Source organism: Sorex araneus, chromosome 1 (assembly GCF_027595985.1).
Source record: "Sorex araneus isolate mSorAra2 chromosome 1, mSorAra2.pri, whole genome shotgun sequence".
Taxonomy (NCBI): domain Eukaryota; kingdom Metazoa; phylum Chordata; class Mammalia; order Eulipotyphla; family Soricidae; genus Sorex; species Sorex araneus.
The window spans coordinates 102,482,660-102,497,800 of record NC_073302.1 but is presented as its reverse complement, the minus strand read 5'-3'; positions in this window follow the sequence as shown (position 1 = coordinate 102,497,800).

Below are 15,141 nucleotides of genomic sequence, written 5' to 3'. Positions count from 1 at the left end.
ATGATATTCTGGTGTCATGTTGCTGCTGTAAAATGCTAGAATGATGCAGCCAGTTGGCGTACAATGGGGAGAGGGGCAGTTTTTGATCATCCAAAACAATTGTTCTTTAGGAATATGTTTTTAGGGTCTGGAGCGATAGCACAGCAGGGAGGGCATTTGCCTTGCACACGGCCGACCGGCCGACCTGGGTTCGATTCCCAGCATCCCATATGGTCCCCCTGAGCACAGCCAGGAATAATTTCTGAGTGCATGAGCCAGGAGTAACCCCTGCGCATTGCCGGGTATGACCCAAAACGAAAAAAAAAAAAGAACATATTTTTAGCTATAATTTTTAACTTGCCCAATCCTAATCTTGTTTTGGGTATTTTTAAATTGATTTTTTTAAAAAAAAACTGATCACTAATTTTCCATGTAATCAGTTTTTGAAAACGTGTTTTCAAATATTAATATTTCAGCATCTGTCTCATGTAAGTAACATTTTGTTCTTTAAATAATGCATTATGATCTAATAGCAGTGATGGTCTCGAGACAGTTGTTTCTAAGAGACGGGCTACCACCTTAGATCAGGAAAGGCGAACGTGGAAATCAGACCGAGCAAACTTGCTTCTTTAAACAAAACCAGCTATTGAGGATAAGATCTTCAGTGAAGAAAGCCATGTCCTTTTATACACTTTAAAAAGTCTAGTGATGTTGAAAAGATTTAATTTTAATAGCTCCTAGTTCAGAGAACTCCAAAGCATTCCTCATTCTAATGGATATTCTTAGAGGTGGGAAGAAAGGAAATTGTAGTATGGCTAAGCAAACCAAAGCCTCACAGTGAACAATCTGCAGTGAGATGAATTGTCAGTCACTCTTCCAGGTCTAATTCTGCCTATTGAATTTTGTTCTTTTGGCCCAGTGACACATTCAGTGAAGGACCATGATTTTATACAATTAATTCCACGACTCTAAGTACTGGAAAAAGGGAGCTTATTAAAACTCAGAGGACTTCTGTGTTCTAGTAAAATCATTAAGAAGGAACTAATGTGATAATAAAGTGAAAAGCAATTCAAAACTTATCAGCCTAATAAAGACTATTACCAAATAACTTACCATAATAAAACTCTTTGAAAATGAAATAGAGGGGGAGCAACCCCCACCAGCTCAGATTAACAATCTGTTGTGATGGCGTTGGCCCTCATTAAGTCAGCCATGAGATCTTGAGAAGGATATTTAATTACCTCGTGATTTGTAATCAAGTTTATGGGAGACTCAGAGGGGGTACGGGAAGCATTTTGACATCGAAATGCCACATAGAAAGTCTGGTCACAGACACTGTGTGCCCTTTGGACCGGATTGGCCTTCTTGGTGATGAAGCTGGAAGCAATTCTTTCCTCTCTGAGACAACGAGTCATATGTACGCTGGACTGAAATAACATAACACCACTCGACCAAAAAGCACAAAATATTGCACCAGTATGAAGGAAATGTGGTGACACGGAGTACTTTGTGGCAGATGGCCACAGGCGCAGGTCTCTGTCCCCCATCCTTACAGTCTCGAAGGGACAAGAGTTTAGTGCTCAGCCTCGGACTCAAAGTTTGCCTGGAGTGGGTCTTGTTTCTACACAGGGTTGTGGAGCACACAACATGTACATTTTTACAACCACCAAAAATCACGAGATGTACGCCCAGGAAAGCTCAGGTGACCGGAATCATGAAATGTCCAGCTGCTCTTCAGACCCCCTCCCACCATGGACTCGCCCCGACCGGCTCCTCTTTAGCTCATTCCGTCCCTGCCTGGAGTCCTTCTCTCTCAGCCTTATCACCCTGAGGCCGTGTCCGGTTGCCTGTGGGAATCTGACCGTTGTGGACTCTCTTCTCCATAAAGACTGTGCTTTTAAAAGGTGAACGTTCCCATGATAATGGAAACTTTGGAATGGGTATGAAGAGTTTAATCCAACGCAATAAAATTAGATGAGCTGAAACTGAGGACCGGACGCTCCAGGTCACACGAGTAGTGGCTGGACGGAGCGGGAACACCATGCTCTCCTCTCTTGCTAAATGCTGGTGAAGTTAGTTCGAATTAGGCAGGACAAAAGTCAACACAGAATAACTATCAAGGCCCTGAGGCGTTATTTTCAAAAGTTAAGGTGCTCTGCCCCTCTCGGAGAGCCCGGCAAGCTACTGAGAGTATCGAGCCCGCTCGGCAGAGCCTGGCAAGCTACCCGTGCGTATTGGATATGCCAAAAACAGTAACAATAAGTCTCTCAATGAGAGACGTTACTGGTGCCCGCTTGAACAAAGGTGCTATTGTGTTAGCATAATAGCTCCGGTTTAGGAGTATCTCTTCCCACCTCAACAAGTGTCTAACCTGCTTCTCCAGTGCCTTTTGTCTGTTTTCTTCGCTCTCCTTCCACCAGTCCTCTCTGCTGCTCCCACCCTCCCCCCCTGCCCTGATAGCCATGATTTTATTATCAGTGTTTAAGGATTTGATTTACTTCTTCCTTTATTTTTTTTTAATATTGCACACATGAGTGAAATTATAGGGATGTTTGGCTTTCTCTTTCTGACTTATTTTGCACAACCTTAAAGGGATGCAGAACATTCATTTGTGGTATGTAAAAATAATACATAGGAGAAGACTAATATCCATGGCCAGGGGAAAAAAGGGGCTAGGAGAACTGGTCAATGGCTGGAACAAATCACAAATGTGTGTGGGGCTGAGGGTAGGTAAGGTAGAGAGAGACCAGTAGGACAATAATAGCAGGGAATGATCACGCTGGACAAGATCTGAGTGTTAAGAGTAGGTGAAGGGATATTCTTGATGACTTTTTAGTATCAATATTGCAAACCACAGTGCCCCAAAGGAAAGAGAGAGAGAGACAGACAGACAGACAGAGAGACAGAGAGAGACAGAGACAGAGACAGAAGAAAAATGACTGCAATAGAGGCAGGCAGAGGGGTGGGGGAGGGAAGCTGGGGACACTGGTGCTGGGAGATTACACTGGCGGAGGGATGGTGTTGGAACACTGTATGACTGAAATCCAATCACGAACAGCTTGTGATGGTCTATCTCACAGTGAGTCACTAAAACAGTTTTAAAAGGGATGCAGAGAGCTGCTGGAGGTCCAACAAGACACGGGCGCGGCAGCATCAGCCCGGTGAAACTGTCACTGGGAATGTGCAGTGATGTGCGGGTGAGGGGCAGCCTCTGCCTCCCCCCTGCACACCCGGCCCAGGCTCACCTGACTTGGGTTGGTCTCAACCCAGTGAACAGTTCCCCGGGAGGGCTGTTGGGGGGTGGCCGCAAGGCTGGAGGAAGAGGAGGGAGGGAGAAAGGGCCTTCTCTTTCCTCTTTGCTTCCTGTCCAGCCCCGTTCGGACGCCATCCCGGAGGCCAGGTGCTGGTGGTGCTCAGGGGACCATGCAGTGCCAGGGCTGGGACCCGGGCTTCCAGGTTGCAAGACTGGTGACCAGCCTGTTGCATCCTCTAGGCAGTTCCTGGGGGCAACTTCAGACCACCCGGCAGTCATGGTCGCACTGTTTCCCTTTCCCACCCGCGTCCCAAGCCAGTCTCACCGGCCTCGGGAACACCCTCACTGGCTGTCAGGGCACCTCGGGGCCCTTCTGCTCAGTTTCTGAACCTCACTACCTCACCCTCTTGGCTTCCGGCTTTCTCTGCACCTCGGTGTCCCTGCTCTTTGCATCACTTCTCATGCAACCCTCTCTGTTGAGAAACTGGGAAAGTGACTGAAATCTCCAGGTTCACCAGAACTAGGAAGGGGAACCTCCGCTCATGTCTCCCCTCGTTCCCGGCTACTCGGCAGTCACACCCACAGGCCACCTCTGGCAGGCGCCAGATAATGTCATCGACGGCCACGATCCAGAGACTCATGCCTTTCTCTCTCAGAAGAGACACACGCCATAGCCATGCCGCAGGACCCCATGGCAGGCTATTTCTCCTGGGGTACCCCAGAGAGGGGCAGGCGAGGCCCCTCCCCGCCCCAAGGGACCCAACCCCGGCAGCCGAAATCCTGGGCCGTGCGATACCTCATACCTTACACCACTCATATTCCAAGAGTAGCACACGGCATTGGATGGGGTTTAATTTAACAACATTTTAGTCATCTCTCACAGCAGGGTTTAATGGGCCCTGCGTGAAATACAATAATCTTCACACGCTCTCCCTTAAGGAAAGTCTCCTGGAGCATTTTTGGCGTTTTATTCCTAACAAACAATTCAAAATCAATTATTTTGGTTCTGCTTTGGGGCAGGGGTTGGGGTTCAGGATGGAAGCATCCAAAATATGGTGGTGGGAAGGTGTCATGGTGGTGGGATTGGTGTTCGGATATTAAGTGTAATCAAATATTGTGAACTACCTTATAAAAATATAATTAAAATATTTGGGTAAGGAGGTAGCACAATCCGCTTGGTCCCTGGCATGACAGACCTCCGTGGTCCTAGAGCCCCGGGCATCTTGAGGGTGTCCCAGGCAATCCCTGGCACCTCCCTGCCAACACTGCTCCTGGGAGAGCCGGGAGTGTCCCTGGGGTCCCCTGAGCACTTAACGAGAGACCTCCATCCCCACCAGATGGGTCTGGTTTCTCTTTGCTGACCAGATCCTGACTTTTATAAGTATTTCAGTCTGTTTTCTATTAAGAAGCCATGAATATCTACAGGGTAAGACACACATTTTGCATTTAGAGGATAAAAGAGGGACTTCTGGAAAGGATTTTTTTTTTTTTGCTTTTTGGGTCACACCCAGCGATGCTCAGGGGTTACTCCTGGATTTTCACTCAGGAATTGCTCCTGGCAGTGCTTGGGGGGCCATATGGGGTGCCGGGGATCGAACCCGGGTCAGCCGCGTGCAAGGCAAATGCCCTACCCGCTGTGCTATAGCTCCGGCCCCTGGAAAGGATTTTCTTTTACACATTTACAAAGTTGTTCTTATTTGGGTTTCAGTCATAGAACGTTCCAGCACCTGTCCCTTCACCAGTGCACTTTTCCCACCACCAATGGTCCCAGTTTCCCTCCGGCCACCCCCCTCAGTCCCACCACCTTCCACTGTGGCAGGCTCTTTCCTTCTCTCTCTCTTTCTCTCTCAACCTCTAGGAAAGACTATTTTTTTGGTTTGCTTTTGGACTGCATGCAGCAGTGCTCAGGGGATGCCGCTGGCTCTGCATTCAGGAATCATGGCGGTGCTCAGGGGACCACGTGAAGTACTGGGGATCCAACCTGGGTCGGTCACGTGCAAGGCAAGCGCCCTACCCACTGTACTGTTGCTCCAGCCCCGGGAGAGGAATTTCTTACCTCCTCACAGATGCCTCCTGCAGTTCGTTCTGGCTCCGTTGCTGTTTGTTGGTTAGGGGGACTTTTGTGGGGAAGTTGCAGAAACAGAGACTGAAGCTACTCCTGAGGGGGGATCCATCAGGGGCATTGCCAGGGGCTCCTGCCTCCGTTTAAAGAGAGTGCTCAGGCTGGAGCGATAGCACAGCAGGAAGGGCGCTTGCCTTGCACGCGGCCGACCCAGGTTTGATTCCCAGCATCCTATATGGTCCCCTGACACCACCAGAGGTAATTCCTGAGTGCAGAGACAGGAGTAACCCTTGTGCATCGCCAGGTGTGACCCAAAAAGCAAAAAAAAAAAAAAAATAAAAAAAATAAAGAGAGGGCACTAGCAGTCTGGTTGGGACCGTAGCTTGTAGTTGCTCTACACAAGCTTTTTTTTTTTTTTTCTTTTTGGGTCACACCTGGCGATGCACAGGGGTTACTCCTGGCTCTGTACTCAGGAATTAGTCCTGGCGGTGATCAGGGAACCATATGGGATGCTGGGAATTGAACTCGGGTCGGCCCCATGCAAGGCAAACACCCTACCCGCTGTGCTATTACTCCAGCCCCATCTACACAAGCTTTATCCCCGAGCAAGTCGGGTGGAATTATCAGAGATTAAAGCCTGTATGTGACTTTAAATGATGCTATTCCAACTGATCATCCAGAATGGCGGTGGGTTTCACCAGAAGCCCTGTTTTCTGAATGCCACAGACTCGAGAGAAAGTTCCCACTCCAGCTGAGCTGCCTGCCCCATATGGGCCGGGTACTTCATGCATGAATCAGAGCTTTAACCAGCCCTCCGAGATGGCATAAGTCACAACTCCTGATTGGAGCCAGAGCTCAACTAGCAGCTGTGGCTTGTTCTGTTCACTGATCAGCGAAGCTTCTGCTCCGCGCTGGAATACCCTTGCATATGCTTGGCAGGCTGACGGGGTCTTGTTTGCAACTCCCAGAGAAGACATAACCGTGGAGCATTATCCTTCCGAGGAGGTTCCCAGTGTTCTTTCTTGGAGTAAATAAGGCAAGAGAGCGGGAAGAGAGGGAACTCGTTCTGGAGAGTGCAGCCAACGTTAAATGATTCAAAACTTGAGTAGCAGGAGGCAACAATCTTGCATTTCTAATCCCAAGCACAACCGTAAGCTGACAGAGATGGGTGCACAGCCTCCTTGCACTGAGAGAACAGGAGGAGGAGACAGCAACTGGCCCCAGCCAGGCTCTGTGAGGGTAGGAAATATGTGGGTCGGAGTCAAGGAGGTTATTGAACCTAGGTGTAGCTTCCTTCCTTTCTGCGAGGGGGGCACACCCAGCTGAGCTCAGGGCTTACTCGTGGCCCGTGATCGGGGACCACTCCTGGGGAGGCTTAGGGGGTCATATACGGTGTGGGGGATCAAACCTGGTTTGACCACATGGGGGACAAGTGCCCTTCTTCTCTACTAGCCCCTCTTCCCTCTACTGTTGTCTGAGTGAAATTGCATCATACACACAACAAGGTAGTCTCTATGGGAAAGGCGTTCCCCACAGGGTCACCTGAGAGTCGTGTGGGAAAGAAGGCCAACTCATCTCTCTGCTTGAACCCTGGGCAGAAGCAGAGAAGAGGGCATCTGGAGAGGAGATTTTCTCTGTTCGAACCTCCTTCCGTACCAGCTTGTAGAATAATGCTGGTTTGCTCTTCCTCTCTGGCCACTGCGAGCTTGTGTTTGTTGATTGCCCCCCAACCGGGCAATTACCTTTGTCTCCTGATCAGACCTGACTTGTAAATATTGTTTTTCTCTTCTCCTAAATGTCCTTTGCAGGATTAGTTATTTCAGAGCAATTGCTTTTTGTATGGATACAGGAAGACAGTTAAAAAAACAAGCCTGTGGTGTGGGAGTTGATTGACTCCAGATAGTAGAACCTCCTGGACATCTGCTCTCTTATCTTAATCCTCATTGCCCTTACTTCCTAGATCCCCAAAAGCAGGGTCCCGATGAGGGACTGGATGAACCCAGGGCAAGCGGTGAGCTATGAGCTACCATGGCATCGAAATGGGCCTGGCCAGAGTGCCCTAACGCTTAACTATAAGAGCTTGGTCATGGACAAATTCTGTCATGATCCAAAAGTAATAACTAGATTTGGACCCTGCTCGGGTTAGGAGTGATTGATCCGGTCTCAGCACTGTCGTCTGAGTCTGTGGTAAGATGTCCCCAGGAAAGTCACCCTATAAGCCTAACGGTGTCTATTACTGTGTCCATAGAGAATGGTAAATATTAGGAAGGAGAACTAAAGATGCTAATTAGGTTGCTAGGTGGTTTTCGGCTGCCGGGAGCTCTGCTCAGGGCAGGGAGGGAAGCTGGAGCTCATATATATAATTAAATTAATTATATATCTTAGAACCTACTTCTCCCTCTGGGAGAAACTGGCAAGCTTCTGAGAGTTTCCTGCCTACGTGGGACAGCCTTGTAAGCTTACCATGGTGTATTCATATGCTAAAGCCAGTAACAAGCTGGATCTCATTCCTCTGACCCTGAAAGAGCCTCCAATGCGGCATCGTTGGGAAGGCTGAGAAGAGAGAGGCTTCTAAAATCTCAGGGATAGGACGAATGGAGAGGTTACTGAGCCTGCTCGAGAAATCAACGAGCAACGGGATTTCGTGATCGTGATCGTGAATTAGGTTTCAGGCCTAAGGAGAGGAGAAACACACCTAAAGGCTGTTTTGCCCTCATGGGCTACAGGTGGTGGGGAAGAATGGAAAAACATTTTTGATCATGCTTCCCGTGAGGAGGCGTGGTGAGGATAAAAAGGAGTGGCTGCGGGGAGAGGGGGGGTTGGTTGATTGAAGGTGGCTGCGGATTGTTTGATGGATTGATTGAAGGAGAGATGGTTATGGAGACAGCAGAGAGACAGAGACAGCAGAGAGAGAGATAGAGGAGACAGATATAGCGGGAAGAAAGAATTGTGCTAGAGAGAGATAGAGAGAGAGAAAGAGGGGGGGAGAGAGAGAGTTGGAGAGAGCTGGGAGAAATGAGAGATTAAATAAACAGTAACTAACCAGCAACCAGCTTGGCCCTCGTTCTTCCTTCGTCCGTCCAAGGCAACGGCCGTCCCCAGTGGGGAAGCGGCTTGGGGGCACCGAACACAGGCAGCGAGAGAGAACAGCCCGGAGAGCCCACGGACGTCCTTTCCCAAGTCATCCTCGAGTGTGCGAGGGGCTCACACTGCCCGAGTAGGCTTCACACGGCTCCCCTCGCGCGGGGGAGAGTTCTTACACCAGCGCAGGGCACCAAGTTCTCCGAGTCCTCCGAGTGCAGGATGGGAAACTCTCGTGCCAGACGGTTCCGTGACGCACGGGGCCCTTTTCTAGTTACAGGTAATGTTTCGGGCTCCAGAGTTCATATCCTGGACAAGCGCTAAGTAATAACAGTATAGTAGAGTTCTTTCTTTCACACCTGGGAAAAAAACCCTAACCAAATGAAGATTAATTAATTTAATTATATCTAATATAATGATGTATGCAATAATATATAAATTGTTTTTCTCAATCTCTGATTGCCTACCAATGAGATACGTAATATATAATTACACATAATATATAAAACATGCAATTTTCAGGTGGGGAAAATCATGTAATTTTAATTCTATAATGGCATATAAAATGTGTAATTATATATACAACATATAATTATATATTACCATTATATATGTAATAATTATATAAATTATCTGTATCCCATGCAGGCAGAGGTAGAGAAGAACAACTTATATATTGTTTGGAAATTATTATTATTATTGGGGCTGGAATGATAGTACAGTAGGCAGGATGCTTGCCTTGTCTGTGGCCGACCTGGGTTTGACCTCAGGATCCTATGTGGTCCCTGAGAACCTCCTGATATTATCTCTGAGTGTAGAACCAGGAGGAAGCCCAGAGCACTGCTGAGTAGGGTCCAAAATGAAAAAATTATTATTATTATTTAAAAACCTTCATTAATGGGCCTGAAGCAATAGCATAGTGAATAGGGTGTTTGCCTTGCATGCGGCCAACCCGAGTTCGATTCCCAGCATCTCCAATGGTCCCCCAGCGCCACCAGGAGTAATTCCTGAGTGCAGAGCCAGGAGTAAGTCCTGTGCAACACTGGGTGTGACCCAAAAAGCAAAAAAAATAAAAAAAACAAAAACAAATAAAAGCTTTCGTTGAGGTACTGTGATTTACAGTACTGCTAATGATGGTTTTACATGCATATCATCCCTGCAACCCCACCACTGCTTCCCCCCACCACGTAGGTCCCCGACGGCCCTCCCAGTTCTGCCTTTGGCCATTTATAGTTACACATTTTTAGAAATCAAAACCAGTTTCCTCCCAAAGAATTTTTCAAGACCCACTAGTTCCATGAGATGCTCTGAGAAGTTCTTTAGGGAGGAAATCTGTTGAACTTTTTGTTCATCTCCTTCCATCTTTATTGGAACACACAATTCCCTTTCCCCCCCTTCAGCTTAGCATCTCTTAAAGTCTAACAGGGTTTACCTTTTGAAGATCAGTCTAGAAAATGGCTTAAGATATTTTCCTGCCTATAGATCGAAATACAGATGATGTTTGGGGCTTTCTTCTGGGGTCTCGTCTTTTGGAAAGTTTGTTGAAGTATTTCTTAGCATCTCCACCTAAAGGAAAGGCTGTGAGGCCCACTAGCACTGCTGATGGACACTCGGGCACTCCGGTGTCCAGGCACAGGGCGGGATAGGCCTCCCCTGCCCTTGGAAGTTAGGCGTGGCCGTTGGACTTGGACAATAAACATGGGCAGGGGTCTAAGACCTGGTGCATCAACGGCTTCTTGCCTCAGCAGTTCAGGAAGAGAGTCCTTCTCAGACCACATCCCGCTCACACCATTGACACAGGCCAGGAGGGAGGAAAGATGATCCACGTTCACTATCAGTGGAAGTCGTGGGGTTGTTCCTGAACACAGAATAATTTACTGGTGGATCCCAACATTGTTCCGACAGTGGTGTGCTAATTTGTCATCCATCGGCTTGGGAGACGAGTCGTAGACAGTGCAGAAATTATTATCCCGCCTGGAAATGTGACAATCTAGGTTACTAATTGGCAAACATTTTGGGCCCATGTTTCTCACGGTAACTTGGGGGAGGCAAGAATCCTCCCAGAGAATCGCCGGTGCTCCCCTGCTCGAAGAAACTTGGAAGGAGGTGATATGCCCCCGGGGGCTCCCGGCCCTAGAGAAAGGGGCTGAAAACAGAAAATTAGTGACGTGTGTTGTTCCTGCTGGCTGCACTGGGCAAGGTATCATAAGAGATGAAGTTAGAAAAACAGGAGCTGGGGTCCGAGCGGGAGCTAGTGGGAAACTGGAGACCTTGTGAGGGTGGGAAGGCTGACTGGTTTTAGCTCCTGAGCAACAGAAGATAAAATTGAGAAAGCTTTTTTTCCTGGGTGATAGAACAGAGTTAAATCTGAACCTTGCCAGCAAGAGCAGGACCCCCTTGGCCTACTGCTGAAACCAGTCAGCGTGATTCTATTTCCTGGGTTACCTCATCACCCGTGAAAGCCCCGCCGACACCCAGGGCTTCTGGAGAAGAGACCCGGGTAAGCGCCATCTTGCAGGTGACTGTGGGTGTGACTGGAGGGGGATGGGCTTCTCTGGAGGTAGAGCAGCTGTAAGAGGCGACTCTCCCGGGCATGGCAGAGTGCCACTGGAAGGGGTCGTGGCCACTGAAGACTGGAAAGGGCCCACGGACCCCCGCGTGCAGGGTAGGGCCGGAGCGACGGGACAGGGCTGAGGTCTCCCTTGCGTCTGGCCCTGGTTCAGTCCCTGGCACATCCTGTGGTCTCCTGAGAACTTCCAGGCGTGATCCCTGAGCACAGAGCCAGGAGAAAGCCCTGAACTGTCAGGGGAGGTCCAGAAACCCGAAACCCAAACACCCTCCCTCCCCCCTCCGCCCGCCACCCCCCACCCCCGCCTCCCCGAACAGTCTTGGTGGTCCTGCAGCAGAGTATCATCCCTGGGGTCTATTTTTGGGAAGAGCCAGCAGCTGCCGTGCAGGAACCCGGGGGCAGGAGGGTGTTGGATGCCGAGGCCTTGGCAGAGAGCCTGTGTCAGCACTCGGGTGCCCCTCACTGGGGTGGGCCTCAGGGGGATTGCTGAGGGGACAGCTCATGACTGACGGGTCCCCGGTGCTGCTGTCCTGCTCTGCTGCCTCCACACAGGCGTTGTCTCTTCCCTGCCTCTCCTTGTGCACCCCTTAGGCACCCGGCTGGCTTCCCGACCTCCCCAGCACTCGAGGCCGCAACTTTGATTCTGAAAACGCCGAGTTTCAGTTCTCTCGAAATCAGGCAATCTTCTGCACACCCTCTAGGCGCCCTCTGGCACGTCTCTGGGCCTAGCTGGTAAGCTGGACCCATCCCCTGCCAGCTTTGCTTATACCAAAAAATAGAAGCAATATATATATATATATATATTAGTACTATGGCTTCGATATGCCAAGAACAGTCACAACAAGTCTCACAACAGAGACATTACTGGTGCCCGCCCGAGTCAATCGATGAACAACGGGACGACAGTGCTATGGTGCTACTATGGCTTATGTAACCAAACCCTGTATAAACTGCTTGCACTTGAGGGCCGGGTCACCATCAAGAGACCACTCGGTGGGTGAGATCGTTGACCCCAGTCAGCTGGAATAAAACTCCTTTGCACTTGCATTACCGTCTCTGACTCCGTGTCCGTTCATGCCGTGACCCGAAAACCCAGGCACAACGAACCCAGTCTGGGAGGGCCGCGCGACTTCTCTTTGTAGTTCATAAATCTTCCAGGGCCAGGGCTGTCCCGGGGCCAGGCGGGTCGCTGGCTGCCACCACGTCCTCCTGATCCAGTGCCGAAGCCTTAACCGTCTTTGAGGCGGTGGCTGGTGACGGTCCCTGCGAGCAGCCGCCTGGGTTAGGCGAGAGCCCGGGGACTCCAGCCCCACGCCCTGCTGCCCTCCCGGGAAGGGGCCGAGACTCTGCGATGTGCGGGGCAAGGGCTCCGCGGTCCCAGTGAGCCCTGCAGTGAAGCCCCAACTCTGGACTCCAGCCCCCAGAGCTGCGAGACGAGGCCCCCGTTGTGTGAGACCCCCGGTGTGTGGTGTTCTGCTGCCACCTTCCACGACGGGGAGAGCTGGGCGCCCCCCAAAGCCCTGGCCCGGGGTGGGATCACGTGGGTGACCTCGCCGGGGATGGGATGTGGCTTCGTGGGCCGGCTGCTTAGCAGTGCGAGAAGTGGCCGGTGGCTACCTTTCGTCCTCTGCAGCATGTCCCCGCCCCGGCCCATGGTGACTTGACACGGCCGGGCCGCCCACTTCCTCTGTTCTCTGCGGTGCCCCTCTCCCCTCCCCTCTGCCTCCACAGCTGCCGCGCTCCAGGTGGCTGTGTCCGTGCCGGCGGGCAGCAGGGCGCAGCGTCCCGGCCAGTCTGCGGCCGCCCCCCGAGGCAGGAGGCGGGAAAGCGTGTGGACAGCCGCTGAGAACTTCCGGACGGTCCGTTCCTCTGGCCTGGCCTCTGTGGACGCATCCGAACCAGAACCGGGCCAGGGGCCTTCCTAAGAGGCCGCAGACCGGGCAGGGGAGCGCGCTCCGTTATTTAAAGACCCGGAAGCTTGTTGTTGTGAGATTCCGAGGATCGGGCTGGCTCGGAGGCTGTCGGGGAGGGATTCTCCCCCCTTCTCCCATGCCTCCGCCTCCGGAGAGCACGCTCGGGACTGCGGCACAGGGTTCTCCTCCCTCTCATGCCTCTCCTCTGCCTCCTCCGCCAGCGCCGGGGTTCTACCCGCTCTTCCATGAGAGCGAGCCTGGGCCCGCCAGCCCACAGCGCCGGTTCTGTTCACTTTGCTCAGCATCCAGGCGGCTCAGCCAATCGCAAGGAGGCGGGCCAGGGAGGAAATGTCAGATGGGGCTTCACTTCAGCGCAACCCGCCTTCTAGGATGGGGAAGGGTGACCCTCAGGTTACAGATGTTTGCAGAACCAAGGCCTTTCTGCATGTCACTACCTGAGAGGTTCCCATTGCATACTCTTTTTTGCTTTTTGGGTCACACCCGGCGATGCTCTGGGGCTACTCCTGGCTTTACACTCAGGAATTACTCCTGGCGGTGCTCAGGGGACTCTATGGGATGCTGGGAATTGAACCTGGGTCTGTTGCATGCAAGGCAAACATCCTCCCTACTGTGCTATCGCTCCAGCCCTCCCCATTGCATAATTTTTTTTGGGAAGAAATGCATTTATAAGGAACGTGAATCACATACAATTCCAATAACTCACGAGTAAAACTTTAAAAATGTAGAACTGAAACGTTGTGCCCCTGAAATGTGAGCCTTTACATTCTTGTAAAAAGAAGTAAAATTTGGTGATATTGTGCCTGTAAAAAAGAGTTACATGGTTTTGGAATGTAAGGTAACTGGGAACGTTGGTACAGTAGTGTATAAAAATAAAAAGAAAAGGCGCTGGAGAGGAAAGGGAAGCCTCACCGCACCGAGCCAGGCACAGGGCCTAGGGCAGCAGCTGTCTCTCCCGCCACCCGAGTTCGGTAGCCTCCGGCCGCTTCCCCCACCCCGGGGAGGTTGATGGCGAAGATGTGGCAGGCGAAGGAAGGAACGGAGCCAAGATGGTTGGTCTCACTTGCAGTTTATTCCAATCTTCCCCCTATACACTCTCCTCTGGAACTCTCCCCCTGCCCCCTCATACAGCTACCTTAAATCTCCCTGTCCCCCAGCAGCCTGGGGCTTATGCAAAGGTGTGGTTACAATCCATAGGGGGTATAGTTCTATCCCTTAGGGGAATGCCTTCACTAGGACAGAATCTCTCTTTCAGCAGGAGGACCCACCCAAGGGCAGAGTCCCATGAATGTGTTTCTCTTCTCCTCAGCCAGCAAACATATAAGAATTCATAATATTAATTATTTTGTATGGACACAATAAGAGATGCATTAAAGCTTATAGAATTGCTCTCCTGGGGCCATCTCAATCTCAGACTACAGTGCTCAGGCCAGATCAGTCTTTCCTATCCCTGGCAGGGTCCCAGTCTCATAATTACTATTGGATCATGACAGCATTTGTCTATGATCAAGCTCTTAACTTATAGTTAAGAACTAGGCACTTTGGCCAGGCCCATCTCGATGCCAGGGTAGCACATAACTCACCGCTTGCCCTGGATCCTTCCCGTCCCACGTCGGGGACCCTACTTTGGGGTGCTAGGAACTGAGGGCAACTGAGGCTTAAGTGGAGAAAGCAGATGCCCAGAAGGGAATAATATTCGAGGCCAATTAAGTCTTAAGTTATAAAAACATAATATTGTCTTCTTGTGTCTATACAAAAAAGACATAGCTTTAAAGTAAATTATTCAAAAGGCATAAAGAGGAGAGAAAGGCAATGTTATAATATTCAGTGTCCTAGGAAGTTCTGACCTTACCAATTAACAGAGTTTGATTAAGGGAAGAGCAGATAAACTGGTAGAAGTGGTTACAGATGAACAAAGGAATGGGAGTGACTTGGGAGCACTTTGATGGGTGTGACTGATAAACCTAAGCTCCTAGGGCAAGGGGAGCAAGGACGAACCAAAATCAGGCCTAACATATTTAGAGCTATATTCCAACACAGTAGTGTGTTAGGACTAGCTGAACGTGCCCCCTAGGATAGACTGATTGGATGTCTTCAGTTGTGTGGCTGGATGCTTGTCCTAGAGCAGTATGTTGGGGAGCAGAGGTTCTCTAGGGTGTGTGTGTGTGTGTGTGTGTGTGTGTGTGTGTGTGTGTGTGTGTGTGTGAATGAGAGAGAGAGAGACAGAGAGAAAGAAGGAAATAGAGAGAGAGGGGGAGAGAGAGGA